This window comes from Siphateles boraxobius, unplaced genomic scaffold, assembly GCF_051911475.1.
Source record: "Siphateles boraxobius isolate OS27281-9 unplaced genomic scaffold, OSU_SipBor_1 43, whole genome shotgun sequence".
Lineage (NCBI taxonomy): Eukaryota > Metazoa > Chordata > Actinopteri > Cypriniformes > Leuciscidae > Siphateles > Siphateles boraxobius.
Genome location: NW_027509064.1, coordinates 3,598,815 through 3,618,394, shown reverse-complemented (window position 1 = coordinate 3,618,394; position 19,580 = coordinate 3,598,815). Strand labels below are relative to the sequence as shown.

The window sequence follows — 19,580 nt, the reverse complement described above, 5'->3', positions numbered from 1 at the left end:
GCATTGCAATATAGAATCACGTTTGCCGAGGCAGCGCATAGATTACAGGTCTACTCTGCAATAAAGATTCTGTGTGGGTGCGAGGCATGCACAGTCAGCTTCTGAGGGTGCTGGCTGTGTTCATTGAGAAATATCTCGACGTGCACAGCCGTGTGTTTTCAGGTGTTTCAGACGCGCAATATATTGTAACGTTTGCAGAGGCAGCATGTAGATTACGATCCCTATCCGACAGGTTGATAATCTAACGTTCAGTTTTGTTCCTTAGAATTGGGCTACACATTGCAAATGACTAGACACGCCCACCGGTGTTGATCCGAAGTTGACATTGAGTACACCTGCGCAGTGCAATCAGGATGGTGCGTCTGTGTCTAGTGGTGTGATAAAAACCCTGTCTAAGGTTGGTTAATTGTTGTTCTTCTCTGTGCGGTGTGAAGTAACCGGCTACCCATTTCTAGTTGCTTTGACTCTCTGGTGAGTTGTTTTCCCTTATGTCCCCATCTCAATTGCAGATCATGGTCTAAATATAGCCTATGTTTGCCATCAGGGTCTTGTGTGCGTGAAGTGAGGAGTGCAGGGGACATAAAGGTTACTATAGCTTAACATCCCCTACGAGGTAAGAAGTGTTATAATTAGGGTGACCAGATTTCTCGGAGTGGAATACGGGACAGATACAGAACGCATGCGTATAGAGGGAATGCACGTGACGTCACCGTTGGCCGGAGTGACTGCAGTTACACCCACAAGTGGCAAAAAGACTGAGCGGCAGCATTGGTCTTCAGTGTGAATGCTGCGGAAAAACACACAAAACGCGTCTAAAACAATAAAGAGCTTTGAGACTGACTGTACAACTAGAGTTGACAAGAAATATGAGGAATATTTTTACAGACTACCTAAAGCTACAGAACAGAGAAGCAAATAGATCGCTACAATTCATAAAAACAACTGGACTCCAGGCAGCGAAAGGTGGATTTTCAGTTATCCTTTTTGTGTCAATATGCTGAATTTAGTGGTAAATTCTCTATATATTGTATTGTTATATATTGCAGTGACAACTCATCAATCAAATATTTACCACTGTATATTCTGTATAATTTGATATTTTTAAATAAACACTGACAAAAAACTATACAAGTTTTAAGTCTCTAGACGATATGATGATATATATAACATTGATAAGTGATCACCTGGATTTAGACCTGCCTATTTTGTATTTATATAAAGCATTCACAGGCAAATTTGCTGTATGTATTTCCCTGGTGTCGAAATCAGGCACATATAAATGTCAGGCAACACGATTCCTGGCTGCATGTTAATATCCATGGATCACTGGATCTTTAGTAAGTTGTAAGGAACACTATATTGAGTCCAATCTTTAGTTTAAACTGATAATCGTTTGTTTTACTTGCGTTTTCGCAGTTTCCCCTATTAAATCCAGTCACGCAGGTGCTCTTCTGCCACTCAGTCCGGCTGAGGGGGCGTGTTCCGGCGGGAAAGTGACGTTAATGCATTCCCTCTATTAATGCGTCTTACATGCGCTTCATTAGGCACACTAGCACACACACACAAGGTCTCTCCCTCTCTGTCATGCGTGCGCTACACGGTTTGAACGTAACATATATATTCACTTAGCCTTACGGAAACGAAACCTATTATATATAAAAAAATATATATATATTAACGATGAAATAAGGGACAAAACATGATTTTTTCAGAATAAGTCGGGACACTAAAATTAGAGTGGAAATACGGGGCTGTCCCGGGAAAAACGGGACGTCTGGTCACCCTAGTTATAATTGGTGTCTTATGTTGGGAGATGGGAAATTAATCCATGTATTTACTATTAGTGTTTTTATTTGCAGGTGCGGCCCCAGAGCGCTAGGTGCTGTTTTTTAGTATTTTTTTATTTATTTATTATATTTATTTTTTTGTCACTGTTTCATGGTCTTAGTACAACTGACGGCTGCGGATATTGCGGTTGTGACCTGCTAACGATCGAGCTCTTGTGAAGAAATGTGTTGAAAGACTGACGTAGCCTAATGTATGTTCGGTGAGCTATTAAGTTATAGTACACTGATATGCGGGTAGCCTGGTTCATGTAAAGCAGCGCAAACAATATTAACATCAGTCTTAATTGAGAAGTGAAATATGATGTTACTGTGACTGAGTGTTGTAATTATTTCCTTGTTGTTGTTGTGTTAAATCGATTTGCCAGTTCTATCTGCTGGTGGCTAGACATATTGAGGCTTAACAGAAGGGGGAGTGTATTTGTTTTCTTTTGATATTCTCTTTATTTGGTGTGACACGTGTTTTATGTTTTGTTTGCTCACTGATTTGCTGTGTTTTTTTTTCCCTTCTGTTAAAGTAGTCAAATTGTGGTCTCTTGTTTCTGTCGGTATTAACTGGTAAGCTGTATTTGAGATCTATCTTGATGTTTTTAAGTGGATGATTTTATTTCCTGTGATAAATAAATTTGGCATACTTTTGGAAAGTCACCTCTCTGTCTTCAGTGCAAGCCGAACCAGCAGGGTCCTTCCTTTTGCTGTAATTATGTTTGGTTTAATTTTCTTTTTGGGTTATTTTTATTACTTTATACTTTCCTGGGTAGAGACGGAACCTAGGTGGCGTAGTCGGGTATTTTTATATCTAACCAAAGGTTACAATTATGGAGCATTCGACAGGGTAACCTTTTGTGTGAAGCGGATATGTGACTTTATTACTCTTTATTTGATATCAATTTGTTTTTTTACAGCAGCTAGCGCATTAGAATACTGTTTGGTACTTTCCTCTCCTGTGTTTTTGTTTGTCGCTTAGATCGTCATTATGGAGGATGAGATGCAGCAATTGCGAGACGTGGTAGCCCAACTTAAGGCTGATAATGAACTCCTGCGACAAGAACGTTTGGAGGTTCAGGCAAGTCCGAGTATTGCGCCCTCTGGGTCTAATCATAGGGGGGCGGGTTTAGATGCGGGGCCAAGATCTTCCTCCAATGGTAATCCAGTGGTGATGGAAAGGTTGATTTATGTTCCTAGGGAGAGGAAATGTCCTGTTTTTAGGGGCCGCACCGGAATTTCTTTAGCTGATTGGCTAGAAAGTGAAGGTCAGTATGCGTGTTCGCCATTTATCCATTTTTGATAAAGCACACTTGTATGACCATCTAGAGGGGGAATCTAGGGAAGAAATAAAATTTAGGCCTAGGGAGGACCAGAAAGACCCAGATAAAGTTATTCAAATACTAACTGAGCTTTATGGCTGCCCGGATTCATATATTGTTTTGCAGGAGAATTTCTTCTCTCGACGGCAACTAGAGGGGGAGACGTTCCAAGAATTTTCACATGGCCTTCTTGACTTGATGTCAAAAGTTATACAAAATGCTCCAAATGGTATGCCCAATCCGGATGTCCTGTTGCGTGACCAGTTTGTGGAGTATGTGCTGGATTCTGCCCTTCGTAGGGGATTAAAACAGTTTGTACACCAGCATTCGGGGGCTACCCTACTGGATGTGAGAGGGGAAGCTATTAGATGGGAACAGGAGGGTATGTCGAGGGCTACTGGGGGTCGTAGTTTGTCAACCTCTTCTATTTATGGGCTGCAGTATGGGGTTCAACCCTGAATTATCGGAGCTAAAAGAGATGCTCAAAAAGCAACAAGAGCAGCTTGATCAGTTAACCCGTAGTATGACTTTGCTGCAAAATGCCCCAAGAAGTCTCCCTTTTACCGCAAGTCCCTTTAACAGGGGTTCAGTTATTTGTAGGAAGTGCCAACAGCCTGGTCATTTTGCCCGCGAATGTAGTTCTCAAAGTTTGTCACCAAGGGTTAATCCCTCTCCCTCACGTTACCCTCAGCCAGTCGCGCCAAGGTCCCAGCCCGCTGTTACCTTTCAGGAAAACTAGAACCTTCTGTGCTCCCGAGCCAGAGTTCAGAAGGGTGTGTGTTTGGCTCCGATGCTGTTTTCCCTGCTATAGAGCACATGGCCCCATTATTATCACCATGCCCCCAGGTGACTGTTAGTATGGGGGGGGGGGTGTTAGTTCCCTGTTTGTTAGACCATTGTTCGGGTTCAATGGTGTCTACAGTGACAGGAAGTTTTTATTTGCAGAACTTTGAGCCGTGGGGTGTAGAAAAACTCCACTCCTGTAATTGGTTGCAGCTTAAGGCGCCCAATGGCTTAGATATTCCATACATAGGCTATCTAGAGAGTTAAAGATTCCCCAGGTACTTCTACTCAGGCCTCCGGTATTTTGGGTATGAATGCTATTCGAGAATGTTATCGCGATTTGTTTGGACAGTATGGACCAACTGTTTTTGAAACCGCTTTAGTGCAGCATGCCCCTAATTCTTGGCGACAAGCCTTGCAGAAGTGCCATCAAGCTCAAGTTCATGCCCCTTTAGATTCTTCAGCCCGTGTTCGGGTTCGAGGCGGCAGGTGCATTTGTGTATCAGGCGGTACCATGAAGTTTATTCTGGCTACTTGTTCTCAGCGACATACGGGATTGAATGTAATATTTGAGCCTTCTAGTAGTGGGCTGGCAGCTGGTCTTTTGGCGTTGTTAGGGTAGTTCGTGGACAGGTTTATATTCCAGTAATTAATGTGGGGTTAGTGGATGTTAACCTTTATGCACGAACCGTTCTTGGTACCATTAGTCCAGTAACTGTGGTGAGTTTACCCAGGGGTGTAGAGGATGTCCCCTCAAGTGTGCAGGCCACAGTTTCTTCCCAGATGACTGTAAGTCCCCTACGAGACAAGATAGATTCTGTTGATCTGTCGCCAATGACCCCTGAAGAACAGTGTCAAGTCAGGGCTTTACTATCCGAGTACTCTTCAGTGTTTGCACCACATGATGGCAATTTGGGCTGCACTACTTTGATCTCCCATGACATTCCTTTGACTGATGAGGTTCCTGTTAGGCAGCGTTATAGACGCATTCCTACCTCAGAATATGAAGCTGTTAAGGCACATATTAATCAGTTGCTGGAAACTCAAATCCTAAGAGAGAGTAGCAGCCCCTATGCTTCTCCCATTGTCCTGGTGAAGAAAAAGGATGGTAGCCTGCGACTGTGTGTTGACTATCGTCAACTTAACAGCAAGACCAGAAAAGATTTGTTTCCTTTACCAAGAATTGAGGAATCTTTGGATGCGCTTGCCGATGCCATGTGGTTCACTACAATGGAACTTGCTAGCGGCTACAATCAGGTCCCGGTGGCTTAAAAGGACAAGATGAAGACTGCTTTCTGCACCCCTTTTGGGCTATATGAGTGGAATAGGATGGCCTTTGGCCTGTGCAACGCCCCTAGTACATTTCAGAGACTGGTGGAGTGTATGTTTGGCTCGCAACATTTTCAATCATTGTTGCTGTATCTGGACGATGTTATTGTCTTCTCTTCCACAGTGTCTGAGCATCTGCAACGGCTGGAGGTGGTCCTGAAGCGTCTACAACGAGAAGGCTTAAAGGCCAAATTGGAGAAATGTTCGTTCTCTCAGTCTGAGGTGAACTATTTGGGACATTTGATTACTGCCCAAGGGGTGGCTACCGATCCGAAGAAAATTGAGACAGTTGCCAATTGGCAGCCTCCCCAGCTGGTTTCGGAGCTTCGGTCATTTCTGGGTTTCGCAAGCTGTTACAGGAGGTTCATGGAGTCTTTTGCTAAACTGGCTGCTCCACTTCATCGCCTGGTAGCTGACCTGACTGGAGCTAAAAGGAAGATCCCAGCCCGGTCCGGCAGGGGGGCCTGGACAGAGGAGTGTCAGCAGAGTTTTGATGCCCTGAAGCAACGGTTGGTGAGTGCTCCATTGCTGGCGTATGCCGACTTCTCTTTGCCATTCATCTTAGAAGTGGATGCCAGTTATAGTGGATCGGGAGCAGTCCTGTCACAGGAACAGGAGGGCCGAGTTCGACCAGTAGCCTATGCCAGTCGTGGTTTAAGGCCTACGGAGAGGAACATGTCCAATTATAGTTCCATGAAACTTGATTTTCTTGCCCTTAAATGGGCAATGGCCGAGAAATTCCGTGAGTATTTACTGGGACACAAGTGTGTGGTATATACGGACAATAACTCTCTGAGCTACCTCAACACTGCTAAGCTCGGTGCTTTAGAACAGAGATGGGCTGCCCAACTTGCCACTTTTGACTTCAGTATTAAGTATCGTTCTGGACGTAGTAATCGTAATGCTGATGCACTCTCACGACAGCACCTGGCTGGACCCGTTCTGGAGGCTATGATTCCAGGAAGTTCTCTGCCAGAGCCTCTCCAACAAGTCGCTTCTACTGGACCCATGAGCGAGGTGCAAACATCCATTACTGCTTTCCCTGGCTATGCTTCTGCAGATTTACATGGCCTACAGGAAGCAGATGCAGTGTTGGGAGTATTCCTGAAGTTATGAAGAAGAGGGACATACCCTTCTCACGGAGAGAGGCAGGGGTTGTGTCCAGATGTAGGTAACCTCCTGAAACAGTGGAAGCGATTACAGGTGAAGGATGGCGTAATGTACCGTCAGTGCTACCATCCCCAGGGCGGCGAGGCCTTTCTGCAGCTATTGGTCCCAACATCCTTAAAGACTATGGTGATGCAGCAGCTTCATGATGAGCATGGCCATCAAGGAGTGGAGCGTACGACAGAGCTGGTGAGACAAAGAGGTTTCTGGCCAGGTATGGTTGAGGATGTGAAACGTTGGTGCCAACAATGTGAACGTTGTACTGTTGCTAAAGATGTCTTCCCTCGAGTACAGACATATATGGGTCATTTGTTGGCTTCAAGGCCTAACCAAATTCTGGCCATCGACTTTACTTTGATCGAGCCATCGCAGAATGGAATGGAGAATGTTCTAGTTCTGACAGATGTGTTCTCAAAGTACACCCAGGCCGTGCCTACCAGAGAGCATCTACAGTGGCAAAAGTGTTAGTTAATGAGTGGTTCTACAAGTTTGGCGTTCCTAGTCGCATCCACTCGGACCAGGGGAGGAATTTCGAAAGCACCCTTATTCAACAGTTGTGTGCGTTGTATGGCATTGAACTGAGTCGGACCACCCCAGCCCATCCTACTGGAAATGGTCAATGCGAGCGATTTAATCACACTCTGCACAATCTGCTGCATACTCTGCCCTCGTGCAAGAAGAAGAACTGGGCAGCATATCTCCCTCAAGTGGTATTTTCTTATAACACTACTCCACACCAGTCTACAGGTGAATCCCCATATTTCTTAATGCTTGGGCAAGACCCACAATTGCTGGTTGATTTTCTTTTGGGCAGAATCGATACTCCTACTCGGGGCAGTGTCCATGACTGGATTTCTGACCATCAAGCAAGACTTCAAGTGGCCTATGATGGAGCTAGAAATCGTATGAAGGCTGCAGCGGACCGTAGGAAAGAGCGACATGATCGGAGGGTACAGGATGAGCCTTTGAGCCAAGGTCAACTGGTGTACCTGCGGGACCTTTGTGTGCGAGGCCGAGCAAAGATCCAAGATCGCTGGAGTTCTGTTCTTTATAAAGTGCTGCGAGCCCCGACTGCAGGTGGGTCACTGTACACCATTGTTCCCGTGGAAGATTTGGAGAAGTTTAGACATTTGCATCGTACGTTGTTAAGAGTCCAACCAGCTGGCCGGAATCTGGCAGAACCTGTTAGCCCTCTTCCTTCAGACTCGGATCAAGCATCGGTGGACCCTGGAGAGGAGGATATACTGGATGCGTGGCTAGTGGTGCTGCCAGAGCAAGAAGTCCCTCCCCCAGTGACAGTACCCATTGCTGTCTCTTCACCTACACGTGGTGTGCCACTTCTGACCCAAACCCCTGAGTGTGCCTCCATACCCTCTAGTAGAGTTCCTGAGCCTCCGCTGGTCCATGAGCATTTTTCTAGTGATCCCTCAATGGCATCAGAGGGTGTCTCCATTACTGAAGGAGCACCACTACGACGGACCACTCGAAAGACCGCAGGCTACCATTCCAATGCCCATCATTTGCCAGCGACAATGGTGGGCAGAGGAGGTATTGTGAATTCGCAAGTAACTGTCATTAGCAATGATACTACTCTCTTTAGGCCTTGGCGTTGATATCGTCGGGGCGCCGGATTTAAAAACTAGGGGGTAGATTGTGACAGGTTGATAATCTAACGTTCAGTTTTGTTCCTTAGAATTGGGCTACACATTGCAAATGACTAGACACGCCCACTGGTGTTGAGCCGCAGTTGATATTGAGTACACCTGTGCGGTGCAATCAGGAGGGTGCGTCTGTGCCTAGTGGCGTGATAAAAACCCTGTCTAAGGTTGGTTAATTGTTGTTCTTCTCTGTGCGGTGTGAAGTAACCGGCTACCCATTTCTAGTTGCTTTGACTCTCTGGTGAGTTGTTTTCCGTATGTCCCCATCTCAATCGCAGATCATGGTGTTACGGTTGTGACGTAATGCAGCTATGTTGTTTCTGCTGTTGTTGCTGCTGTCTCCTTCTCCTTTAGGATTGGTCCTGGATCTAATGCAACGCTATGGGTGGTTGGATCAGAGAAGAGGCTTGGACTATAAATTCCCTGGAATTCCTGTAGAGGGTGCTCTCTGCCTCTTTGATTGCCCCGGTGTTGTACTGTGTGTTTGTCAGCCGGTGAAAATGTAGCCCGATTGTGTGATTTATGTGCTCTTAGCTTGTGTTAGCAGAGTGTTGTGTAACTACTTTGATACTGTGTGATCTGTACCCAGCACATCAGTGCCCGTGATCGTATCTGTATGTTTATAATTAATTTGAGAAGCCGTAGGGGGTGAGTGCCTTGTTTTCTTTGTAGGCCGAAAGGCCGTTATTTTTCTCCTGGTTATTGTGCTAGTTAAGGGGATAGGGTATTTCATTGTATGTTTTGTTTCTTTTTCTTGATGCACAGGAAAGGTAGTTTTCGTGGGAAAGTTAGCTCTGTTTGGTTTATTGTTTTGGCATTAGCTCACCCCTGAAGATCTTGCTTCCAATTTTTTCCCCTGCTTGTTTGATTATTTAATTCTGTATTTTCAAGATATTGTTTTATGAATGTCAACACAATGCGGCCCTGAAAACAACTCGGAGGGCAAGAAAATAGCAATAAACTCAAGCTAACTAAAGGAATTGGTTTTGTTGTTTATGTTACACCCTGACCTAGACCAGGGATCGTAACATAAATTGGGGGCTCGTCCGTTGCATATCATTGAAGGTAATTGATATTAGTTTCACATGCATTTGTTGCCTGGTAATTTTCCTTGGGTGCGGGACGAATTTGAGGAGTGTAAGCATGGAATTTGATTTAACGTCATTTACGTTGTCTCCTACCACGGAGGAATTTAATAAATGTCGTAAAGCTGATTTGTTACAAATTGCAGATTTCTTTAATATTGTTGTTCCTAGGGAGGGGCGAAAACAAGTTGTTAAAGAGAAGTTGTATAGCAAATTGGTGGAGGCTAGAATTTTGCCTGATGAATCTGTGGAAGGAGTAACTGGGACGGGTGCTGAGGCAGCAGTTGATGGAGATACCTTTTCTTTTCCTAGCATAGATCCTAGTCATTCCCGATTTGATCCTATGCTAGCTATTAAATTGAAAGAGTTGGACTTGCAGTTAAAAAAACAGGATTATGATGCACAGCTTCTTCACTTTCGGACTCGGGAGTTAGAGGCTGATAGCAAATTTAATTTACGCAGGTTGGAACTACAAGCCAAATTGCCACCTAAAGTGCCTGTGCCTGTGCCCAGATCTAGACCACCATCTCCTCGTTTGCCAGTTTCACCTGCACCGAATCAAAGTCTACCCATTACCTCCTCTGTTGGTGCGTCTGTGACCAGCTTTGATGTGAGTAAATACGTTACACTTGTTCCTCCTTTCAGGGAGACGGAGGTAGACTCGTATTTTGTCGCTTTTGAGCGCATAGCAGCTACATTACATTGGCCAAAAGAGTTGTGGTCGCTGTTATTGCAATGTAAATTAGTGGGTAAAGCTCAGGAAGTGTGCACATCTTTACCTATTGAACAAAGTTTGAATTACGATACTGTGAAAGCTGCTGTTTTGAGAGCATACGAATTAGTACCTGAAGCTTATCGTCAGAAATTCAGAAACCATCAGAAAATTTCCAGTCAAACATTTGGCGAGTTTGCTCGCGAGAAAACTGTGTTGTTTGACAAATGGTGTGCTGCAAGCAGAGTTACAACATTTGAGCAATTACGTGAACTTTTGTTGCTAGAGGACTTTAAAAGTTGTGTTTCAGAGGACATTGTTGTGTATCTGAATGAGCAGAAGGTCTTATCCGTGACTAATGGCGCTGTTTTGGCAGATGAATTTGTGCTCACGCACAAAACTGTTTTTACTCCGTCTGTGTGTAGATAGAAACATGTTTCATCTGTTGAATTTCCTGTAAGAAACGATTCAAGGGTTTTTTTTAAGGGTAAGGGAAAACGAGAGAACAGAGAGGCAGCCTCGAGTGTGTTTCGTAATACAAATGTGGCTCGTGAGGGAGAGAGGCGCGTGTGTTTTTTCTGTCGTGAGCCGGGTCATTTGATTGCAGATTGTAAGCGCTGGAATCAGAATAAACCATCTGAGAAACCAAAGGGAGTTGCTCTAGTTCATATTGCGCCCTCTGCGTGGAACACTATTAATCCGCATACAAACTTATACTGCCCATTTATTATGAACGGTTCAGTATCTCTCTCAGGTGAACAGGGACACTTGAAGCCGATTACGATCTTGCGAGATACTGGTTCGGTTCAATCTTTTATTGTGGAGAGCGCACTCGATTTCTCAGAACGGTCATACTGCGGATCTAGCGTGCTAATCCGTGGCATTGAACTCGGTTGTGTTAAAGTTCCCTTGCACTCTGTTTATCTCCAATCTGATTTGTTCACTGGAGTTGTATGTTTGGGAGTACGTGCTCAGCTTCCGATAGAAGGAGTAGGTTTGATATTAGGCAACGATATTGCTGGTGGTAAGGTGTTTCCTCAGCCCATTGTTGTGGACAAGCCAGAGGTGTCTGGGTTTTGTGAGCGGGTTGATGTGGGCCAACAGTTTCCTTCTGTTTTTACTGCTTGTGCGGTAACCCGTGCTCAGGCTAGGAAGTTTGATGATGTTTTAGATGTGTCTGAAACATTTATGACTGATAAAGTTGACAGAGAGGAATGTGTGCAGGATGTTTCTCCTAAGGGGTGTGATTTCGACCAGGATGTTGCAGTCCAGTTTGAGTCTATGTGTGGAACCGGCAAAGAACAGCTGGCGGCTGCGCAGAAAGCTGACCCGTCTCTGGTCAAATGTCTCACTGAGGCTGTACAAAAAGATAAAGTAGCAGATAAGGATGTGGCTTATGTTTGGGAGGATGGAGTGCTTATGCGTAAGTGGTCTCCATCAGAGAAGGATCTGAGCTGGAAGACTGTTTTTCAGGTAGTGGTTCCTCATAATTATCGTGAACAGATTTTGTATTTAGCCCATGATCATGCTCTCTCTGGCCACCTGGGAGTAAACAAGACTTTTAGTCGCATCCTTCACTATTTTTACTGGCCTGGCTTGAAAAAAACGGTTTCAGAGTACTGCCGTTCTTGTCATGTGTGCCAGCTAACTGGTAAACCTAATCAGGGAATGCCTAGTGCTCCTCTCCATCCTATTCCAATTGTGTCGAAGCCATTTGAGAGAATTATTATTGATTGCGTCGGTCCATTACCCAAAACTAAGTCTGGATATCAGTATTTGCTGACTCTAATGTGTGCTGCTACGCGGTATCCTGAGGCGATTCCTATGCGTACCATTAGGGCTAAGAATGTGACTAAAGAGCTAGTCAAATTTTTCTCTACATTTGGTATTCCTAGAGTGATACAGTCGGATCAAGGTACAAATTTCACCTCCAAGCTGTTTTCTCAGGTTCTGGACTGTTTGTCAGTAAAGCATAAACTTTCTAGTGCTTACCATCCAGAGTCACAGGGAGCACTGGAACGCTTTCATCGACCCTGAAAAGTATGTTGCGTACGTACTGTTTTGAAACTGGGAAAGATTGGGATGAGGGCATTCCCTTGGTCATGTTTGCGGTACGAGAGACCGTTCAGGAATCCTTAGGTTTTAGTCCTGCCGAATTAGTGTTTGGGCACACTGTGCGGGGCCCGTTAAAACTGTTTCGTGAACAGTTGCTGGCAGAGACAACCCCCCAAACTAGCGTACTTGAGTATGTGAATTCGTTCAGAGAACGCCTACACCGAGCTCGTGAAGTGGCACTTTCGGAGTTAGGCCGCACTCAGGTTAAAATGAAGACCCGCTTCGATAAAAAGAGTGTCTTTCGAAGTTTTCAGGAAGATGATTTGGTGCTTGTCTTTCTTCCTCTTCCAGGGTCGCCATTGCAGGCAAAGTTCTCAGGTCCCTACACCATCAAGCAGAAATTAAGTGAAACTGATTATGTCATTAATACTCCTGACAGAAAACGAAAGACCCGAGTGTGTCACATTAATATGCTAAAAGCCTATGTAATGAGGGATGTAGTTCAAAGGATGACGTTCAGAATATGCAAAAAAACACTGATTCCATCTCTCCTGCTATGGCAGCCGTATACTGTCCTGAGGATGATGGGCTGCGAATGCGAGATGTATCGTGTGCTCGGTTGGACAATTCAAAGCTTTTAGTGGATTTAAAGTCCCATCTGTGTTACTTGAGTGAATCTTGTCAAAGTGATGTTATTGCGCTCATTAAAAAATTCCCTGCTCTTTTTTCTGATGTGCCAAGTCAAACTACAGTGTTGGAGCATGATATTGATGTGGGTGATTGCTCTTCTATCAAGCAGAATTCCTATCGTGTAAACCCCATCAAGAGAGAAATAATGCAAGAAGAGACTGCATATTTGTTAGAACATGGCTTTGCTGTGCCAAGTTCCAGTTCATGGAGCTCACCCTGTCTGTTGGTGCCTAAATCAGATGGCAAATTTCGATTCTGTACCGATTACCGCAAGGTAAATTCCATAACGAAACCCGATTCCTATCCTTTACCAAGGATGGATGATTGCATTGATAGGGTTGGCGCTGCAAAGTTTGTGACTAAGCTCGACCTGTTAAAAGGTTACTGGCAGGTACCTTTGACCGCCAGGGCTTCAGAAATCTCTGCCTTTGTTACACCTGATCACTTCCTAGAATACAAGAGGATGGCTTTCGGGATGCGAAATGCACCCGCCACTTTCCAACGCCTGATGAGGATAGTGCTGGCTGGGTTAGGAAACTGTGAGGCATACCTGGATGACATTGTCGTTTGTTCATCTGACTGGGAGCAGCATCTAACAAATCTGTATTCAGTTTTTCATCGATTAAGTGATGCATCGCTTACATTAAATCTTGCTAAATGTGAGTTTGGTAAAGCTGTTGTGACATACCTTGGGAAATGTGTGGGTCAAGGGCAAGTGCGTCCTGTTAATACAAAAGTTGAGTGTATTATTGATTTTCCCGCTCCTAAAACGAAACGAGAGTTGCGCCGCTTCTTGGGAATGACCGGGTATTACCGTGCTTTTTGCAAGAACTTTGCTGAAGTTGCATCACCCCTTACCAACTTACTGAGTCAATCTAGAGTGTTTGAGTGGACTTCAGAGTGTCAGTCAGCTTTTGATGCGGTTAAAACGCTGCTGTGTAGTGCCCCAGTTCTATCAGCTCCGAATTTTTCACAACCATTTTAATTGGAAGTGGATGCGAGTGAGGTGGGAGCAGGGGCAGTCCTTATTCAGGAGGATGCTGTGGGAATTGATCACCCGGTATGTTATTTTTCAAGGAAATTTACGAAATCGCAGCAACATTATAGCACAATCGAGAAAGAGGCTCTTGCGCTGTTACTTGCACTTCAGCATTTCGAAATTTATCTTGATGCTTGTAATGTCCCTATCCTGGTGTATACTGATCATAATCCCCTGGTTTTCCTTTTTCGAATGTCAAATTCGAATCAAAGACTGATGCGCTGGTCTTTGTTGATACAAGGTTTTAACTTGGAAATTTGGCACAAGAAGGGGTGTGAAAATATACTTGCTGATGCCTTGTCACGTGCGCCATGTGAATTTGGGGATTAAGAATTGTTTTGGTGGTTACAAATAATAATTTGTAATTTTAAGGGTGGGGGTGTTACGGTTGTGACGTAATGCAGCTATGTTGTTTCTGCTGTTGTTGCTGCTGTCTCCTTCTCCTTTAGGATTGGTCCTGGATCTAATGCAACGCTATGGGTGGTTGGATCAGAGAAGAGGCTTGGACTATAAATTCCCTGGAATTCCTGTAGAGGGTGCTCTCTGCCTCTTTGATTGCCCCGGTGTTGTACTGTGTGTTTGTCAGCCGGTGAAAATGTAGCCCGATTGTGTGATTTATGTGCTCTTAGCTTGTGTTAGCAGAGTGTTGTGTAACTACTTTGATACTGTGTGATCTGTACCCAGCACATCAGTGCCCGTGATCGTATCTGTATGTTTATAATTAATTTGAGAAGCCGTAGGGGGTGAGTGCCTTGTTTTCTTTGTAGGCCGAAAGGCCGTTATTTTTCTCCTGGTTATTGTGCTAGTTAAGGAGATAGGGTATTTCATTGTATGTTTTGTTTCTTTTTCTTGATGCACAGGAAAGGTAGTTTTCGTGGGAAAGTTAGCTCTGTTTGGTTTATTGTTTTGGCATTAGCTCACCCCTGAAGATCTTGCTTCCAATTTTTTCCCCTGCTTGTTTGATTATTTAATTCTGTATTTTCAAGATATTGTTTTATGAATGTCAACACAATGCGGCCCTGAAAACAACTCGGAGGGCAAGAAAATAGCAATAAACTCAAGCTAACTAAAGGAATTGGTTTTGTTGTTTATGTTACACCCTGACCTAGACCAGGGATCGTAACAATGGTCTAAATATAGCACATGTTTGCCATCAGGGACGTGTGTGCGTGAAGTGATGAGTGCAGGGGACATGAAGGTTACTATAGCTTAACATCCCCTACGAGGTAAGAAGTGTTATAATTGGTGTCTTATGTTGGGAGGGGGGAAATTAATCCATGTATTTACTTTTATTGTTTTTATTGCAGGTGCGGCCCCAGAGCGCTAGCTGCTGTTTTTTTTATTTTTTTTAATATTTATTTTTTCACTGTTTCATGGTCTTAGTACAACTGACGGCTGCGGATATTGCGGTTATGAACTGCTAACAATCGAGCTCTTTAACGAGCTGCTCGTAAGAAATGTTGAAAGACTGACGTAGCCTAATGTATGTTTGGTGAGCTATTAAGTTATAGTACACTGATATGCGGGTAGCCTGGTTCATGTAAAGCAGTGCAAACAATATTAACATCAGTCTTAATTGAGAAGTGAAATATGATGTTACTGTGACTGAGTGTTGTAATTATTTCCTTGTTGTTGTGTTAAATCCATTTGCCAGTTCTATCTGCTGGTGGCTAGACATATATAGGCTTAACAGAAGGGGGAGTGTATTTGTTTTCTTTTGATATTCTCTTTAATTGGTGTGACACGTGTTTTATGTTTTGTTTGCTCACTGATTTGCTGTGTTTTTTTTCCCTTCTGTTAAAGTGGTCAAATTGTGGTCTCTTGTTTCTGTCGGTATTAACTGGTAAGCTGTATTTGAGATCTATCTTGATGTTTTTAAGTGGATGATTTTATTTCCTGTGATAAATAAATTTGGTATACTTTTGGAAAGTCACGTCTCTGTTTTCAGTGCAAGCCGGACCAGCAGGGTCCTTCCTTTTGTTGTAATTATTTCGGTTTAATTTTCTTTTTTGGTTATTTTTATTACTTTACACTTTCCTGGGTAGAGACGGAACCTAGGTGGCGTAGTCGGGTATTTTTATATCTAACCAAAGGTTACACGTATAATAATTATTAAAACAGTATTGTCTGGTAATTATGGCTGCCTTCAATTTTAAGAAATTAAAATTATGAAATATTATCTGACTTTAAGAAGTTAGATATTTTAATTCAGCCTACCATTCAGATCTTGTTTCACTTATCCAGTGTTTATGGCTGCATTTAATTCTGAGGAATTAAAATGATGAGCAGCAAACGTATGCTGCTCTGTCTGCCCCACAGGCTTGCGGCCATGCATTGTTCCTTCCGCACATCGAAAATCGTTTCAGTTTTCCCTGCTGGTCCTCCGCTTCAGGGTATTGAAAACGAGACTAAAATAGCAGGGCTGTCCCCTCCCGTGGAGTAACGAGCGAGAATCGCTCCTCCTCTGAGCCCTCAGGAAATCGATGCTTCGGGACACATCCGTTTTTTAGCGAATGAGCGCTGCAGTGTCTGCACCAAAGGCTTGCGGCCAGGCAGTGTGCGTGTTCGCCCATCGGGAATGGTTTTCGATTATTCCCTCCCGGTCCTCTTCTTCAGGGTGTCGAGAATGAAATGGAAAGAGCCTCCCGTCTGGGGAGCTCTTAGGAAATCGAAGTCTGTATCCCGTGTGAAGTCTGTATCCCGTGTGACACATTGGTTTCCAGCGAACGCACGCTGCTCTGTCTGCCCCACAGGATTGCGGCCAGGCAACGCTCGCGTCCGCACATCGAGAATCGTTTCGACCAAACCCTGCCAGAGAGTCTCTTCAGGGGATCGAGAACAAATCTCGAACAATACCTGAAAGCAGTCTCGAGAGGCTGGTTCCCTTAATAGAATATTTCAAAGCATGGCAAGACCTGCCAAATATTTCTCCTTGGGTCCTGCACACAATAGAGAAGGGTTACAGGCAGCAGTTCGATTCCACCCACCGAAATTACACAGTTTGGTGTGGTCTGCAGTCGACCCAGTGCAGGGTCGGGTATTGGAACAGGAAGTAAACTCCCTGCTGGTAAAGGAGGCCATAGAGCGTGTTCCTCCACCGGACAGGGAGTCCGGGTTCTACAGCCGCTACTTCATAGTTCTCAAGAAGGATGGAGGGTTGCGCCAAATCTAGATCTAAGGGATTTGAATCGGTCTCTGAGGAGATTCAGGTTCAAGATGTTTACTATTCCCATCATTGTGAGTCAGATCAAATCTGAGGATTGGTTTGTCATGATGGATCTATGGGACGCATACTGCCATATATCCATCCTTCCATCTCACAGGAAGTTCCTGAGGTTCACTTTCGCCTGCGAAGCGTTGCAATATTGGGTTCTTCTTCTGTTCGGCCTAGCTCTCTCCCCTAATGCATGGATGCAGCTCCGCTGAAGCTTCAGGGTATCCGGCTGCGAAAGTATATCAACGACTGGCTTATTACGACCCAGTCACAAGAGCTGGCAGTTCGGCATCGAGATGTCGTCCTTGCCCACATCCAGAGCCTGGAGTTGAGACTCAACACGAAAAAAAGCATGTTGGGACCAGCCCAGAGTACCACGTTCCTGGGAGTGGTTTGAGACTCGGTCACGATGCAGGCACAATTGTCTCCCTCCTGGCCACCAGTATAAAGTTAGGCCAAGCCATCACTGTAAAACATTTTCAGAGAGTGTTAGGGCTCATGGCAGCAGCATCCAACGTCATTCCATTCAGCCTGCTGCAGATGAGGGCCCTGCAGTGGTGGTTGAAAACCAAGGGGTTTCCCCGAGTGGGAACCCATTCCGCATGATCAGAGTTGCGCGCAGATGCTTTTGTTCCCTATCTATGTGGAAAAAAACATGGTTTCTGTCCCAAGGACCCGTGCTGGGAGCATAATCTCGCCGGAAAGATGCTTTGACAGACGCCTCCCTGACGGGCTGGGGCGTGGTCATGGATAGCAGGGCTCTGAGCAGCTTCCTCCCAGACCTCAGGGGTCACCACGCAGACAATGTGTCGGTGGTCTCCTACTTGATTCATCAAGGGGTTCTGAGATTGCACCCTCTATCCAGATTGGCACATCAGATCCTCCTGTGGTCTCAGGGGAAGCTGTTATCTCAGAGCAATGCACGTTCCACGGACCAGAATCAGAGAGCAGACATCACATCCCGTCTTTGGTTACGACTGTAACCCTTGTTCCCTTAGGAGTGAACAAGACACTGCGTCCCTCCGCCACGCCTTCCCCTGCCTGGGAGCGACTTGCTTCATCGCAGAAGCTAACTCTGTTGTGTGCCGGCGTCCCTTTGTAGCTTCCATGTATGCCGTCACATGTTACGTCATGACGCAGCACCAATCAGGATTGGATTAGTTTCATTCATACTTCAGATGTGTTACACTAAGGGCGTTCCCCAAAGTGTCGTAGTCATTGTGTCATGGTAATTAATTTAATAAGCACAGGTGTTTATCATTTGTCCCTCATTTACCTTTGTTTTTTTTGTTCAGTGCACACCTCAGTGGTCTGGTGTTGATTGTTTTAACACACTGTTACGCATTTTGGATTATCTTGGAGTTATCGAAATAAACCTTACTTGCATTCATCTTCGTCTCCTCTTTGAGCCATCCTTGACACTAACACTATTAAATGTCAGCATGTTCTATACTCTATGTGCAAAATACAGCCCATGTATAACATTTCAAACTGTGGTGTGGAAAGCTTTTCAAACTTTTCATAATAAAGAAACCAGAATATCAGAAAATTGGGGGTGGATGTCTTTGGTTTGAACCAGTAAGAAACCTCCCAGAAAACCCCATAGCAACCACTCACACCTAGGCAATACATTTCACATAATATTTTGCAAATGTAAGAATCTAGTTTTAATTATTATATAGATTATGTACGTATATGTATTGACTGCAAAGTGTCTGTATTTTCTGTCCAGCACCAAGTTTTTTGGTGTTTTTTTTTTAACACTCTAGCATTTTAGTTTGTTTGTTGTTTTACCTCCAATGCAATGGTCTCTGCAGTGAGCTTTGGTCTTGAGCTTTCTCAGAATAAATCAATAAATGTGTTCTGGAGAGCATTATTGTGAGTGCTAATGACTACAAGCTCAGAAGAGATAAATACACCCACAAAATATTTGCTTTTAAATGGAAGTAATTGCTTCTGCTAACTAGATCTGATTTTAGGCTTTTAAAACATCTAGATTATCTATCTATCTATCTATCTATCTATCTATCTATCTATCTATCTATCTATCTATCTATCTATCTATCTATCTAATGAACACTCAGCAGATTACAGGAAAAGTGCCAAGGAAAGGAGTTACTGTAAATGTAAATAAAATCTGTCTAGCTTGTGAGAATAGTAAGGCATATGTTTTTTCATATGAGTCTCAGCCACATACACTCACACTGACCTGCTGTGATATCTGTAGAAAGAATGTGTGAGAAATCATGACATCTCAAATCCATCTGTTTTTTTTGTTTTTTTGTGTTCTGTGTGTCATAATGGATGGAACTGGAGAATTTAGGGTGGATGTCTTTAGCTTGAACCAGTACGCAACCTCCCAGAAAACCCCCTGGCAACCCCTCGCAACTAGACTAAACTTTTAAGCTGTTTTCCTCATGGGGACCAACAAATGTGCAAATAGATTTTGTCTGTTTTTTTTTTTTTTCCTCCTGCACAATTATTCAATTAAAACCAGCCTCAAGGTGAGAGGAAACCCACCCAATACTGCAACACTGTCTTGGGTATAAGAACATATTTTAACATTGAAAAGATAATTGTCAGGATTCGGTTGTGTATAAACATTGAAGAAAAAGGAGAATCAATATAATGTCTTTACAGTTTTTTTTTCAATTGCTTAAGCACAATTTTGAACACAGGGCCCGGTTTGTCAAAACA

The 19,580-nt window shown here is 44.0% G+C and overlaps 1 long non-coding RNA gene across 2 annotated transcripts; it reads left to right on the top strand.

The window, feature by feature from the left end:
* Nucleotides 1-384: 384 nt before the first annotated feature.
* Nucleotides 385-15,054, top strand: LOC143708841 (uncharacterized). Of its 2 annotated transcripts, none has more exons than XR_013193675.1 (3): nucleotides 385-471; nucleotides 545-613; nucleotides 14,977-15,054. It is a non-coding gene; the product is annotated as an uncharacterized LOC143708841 (long non-coding RNA). The 2 variants fall into 2 exon arrangements; XR_013193676.1 differs by lacking the exons at nucleotides 385-471; nucleotides 545-613 and adding exons at nucleotides 8,056-8,329; nucleotides 14,827-14,895 and having other exon boundaries at nucleotides 14,977-15,047.
* Nucleotides 15,055-19,580: the final 4,526 nt, after the last annotated feature.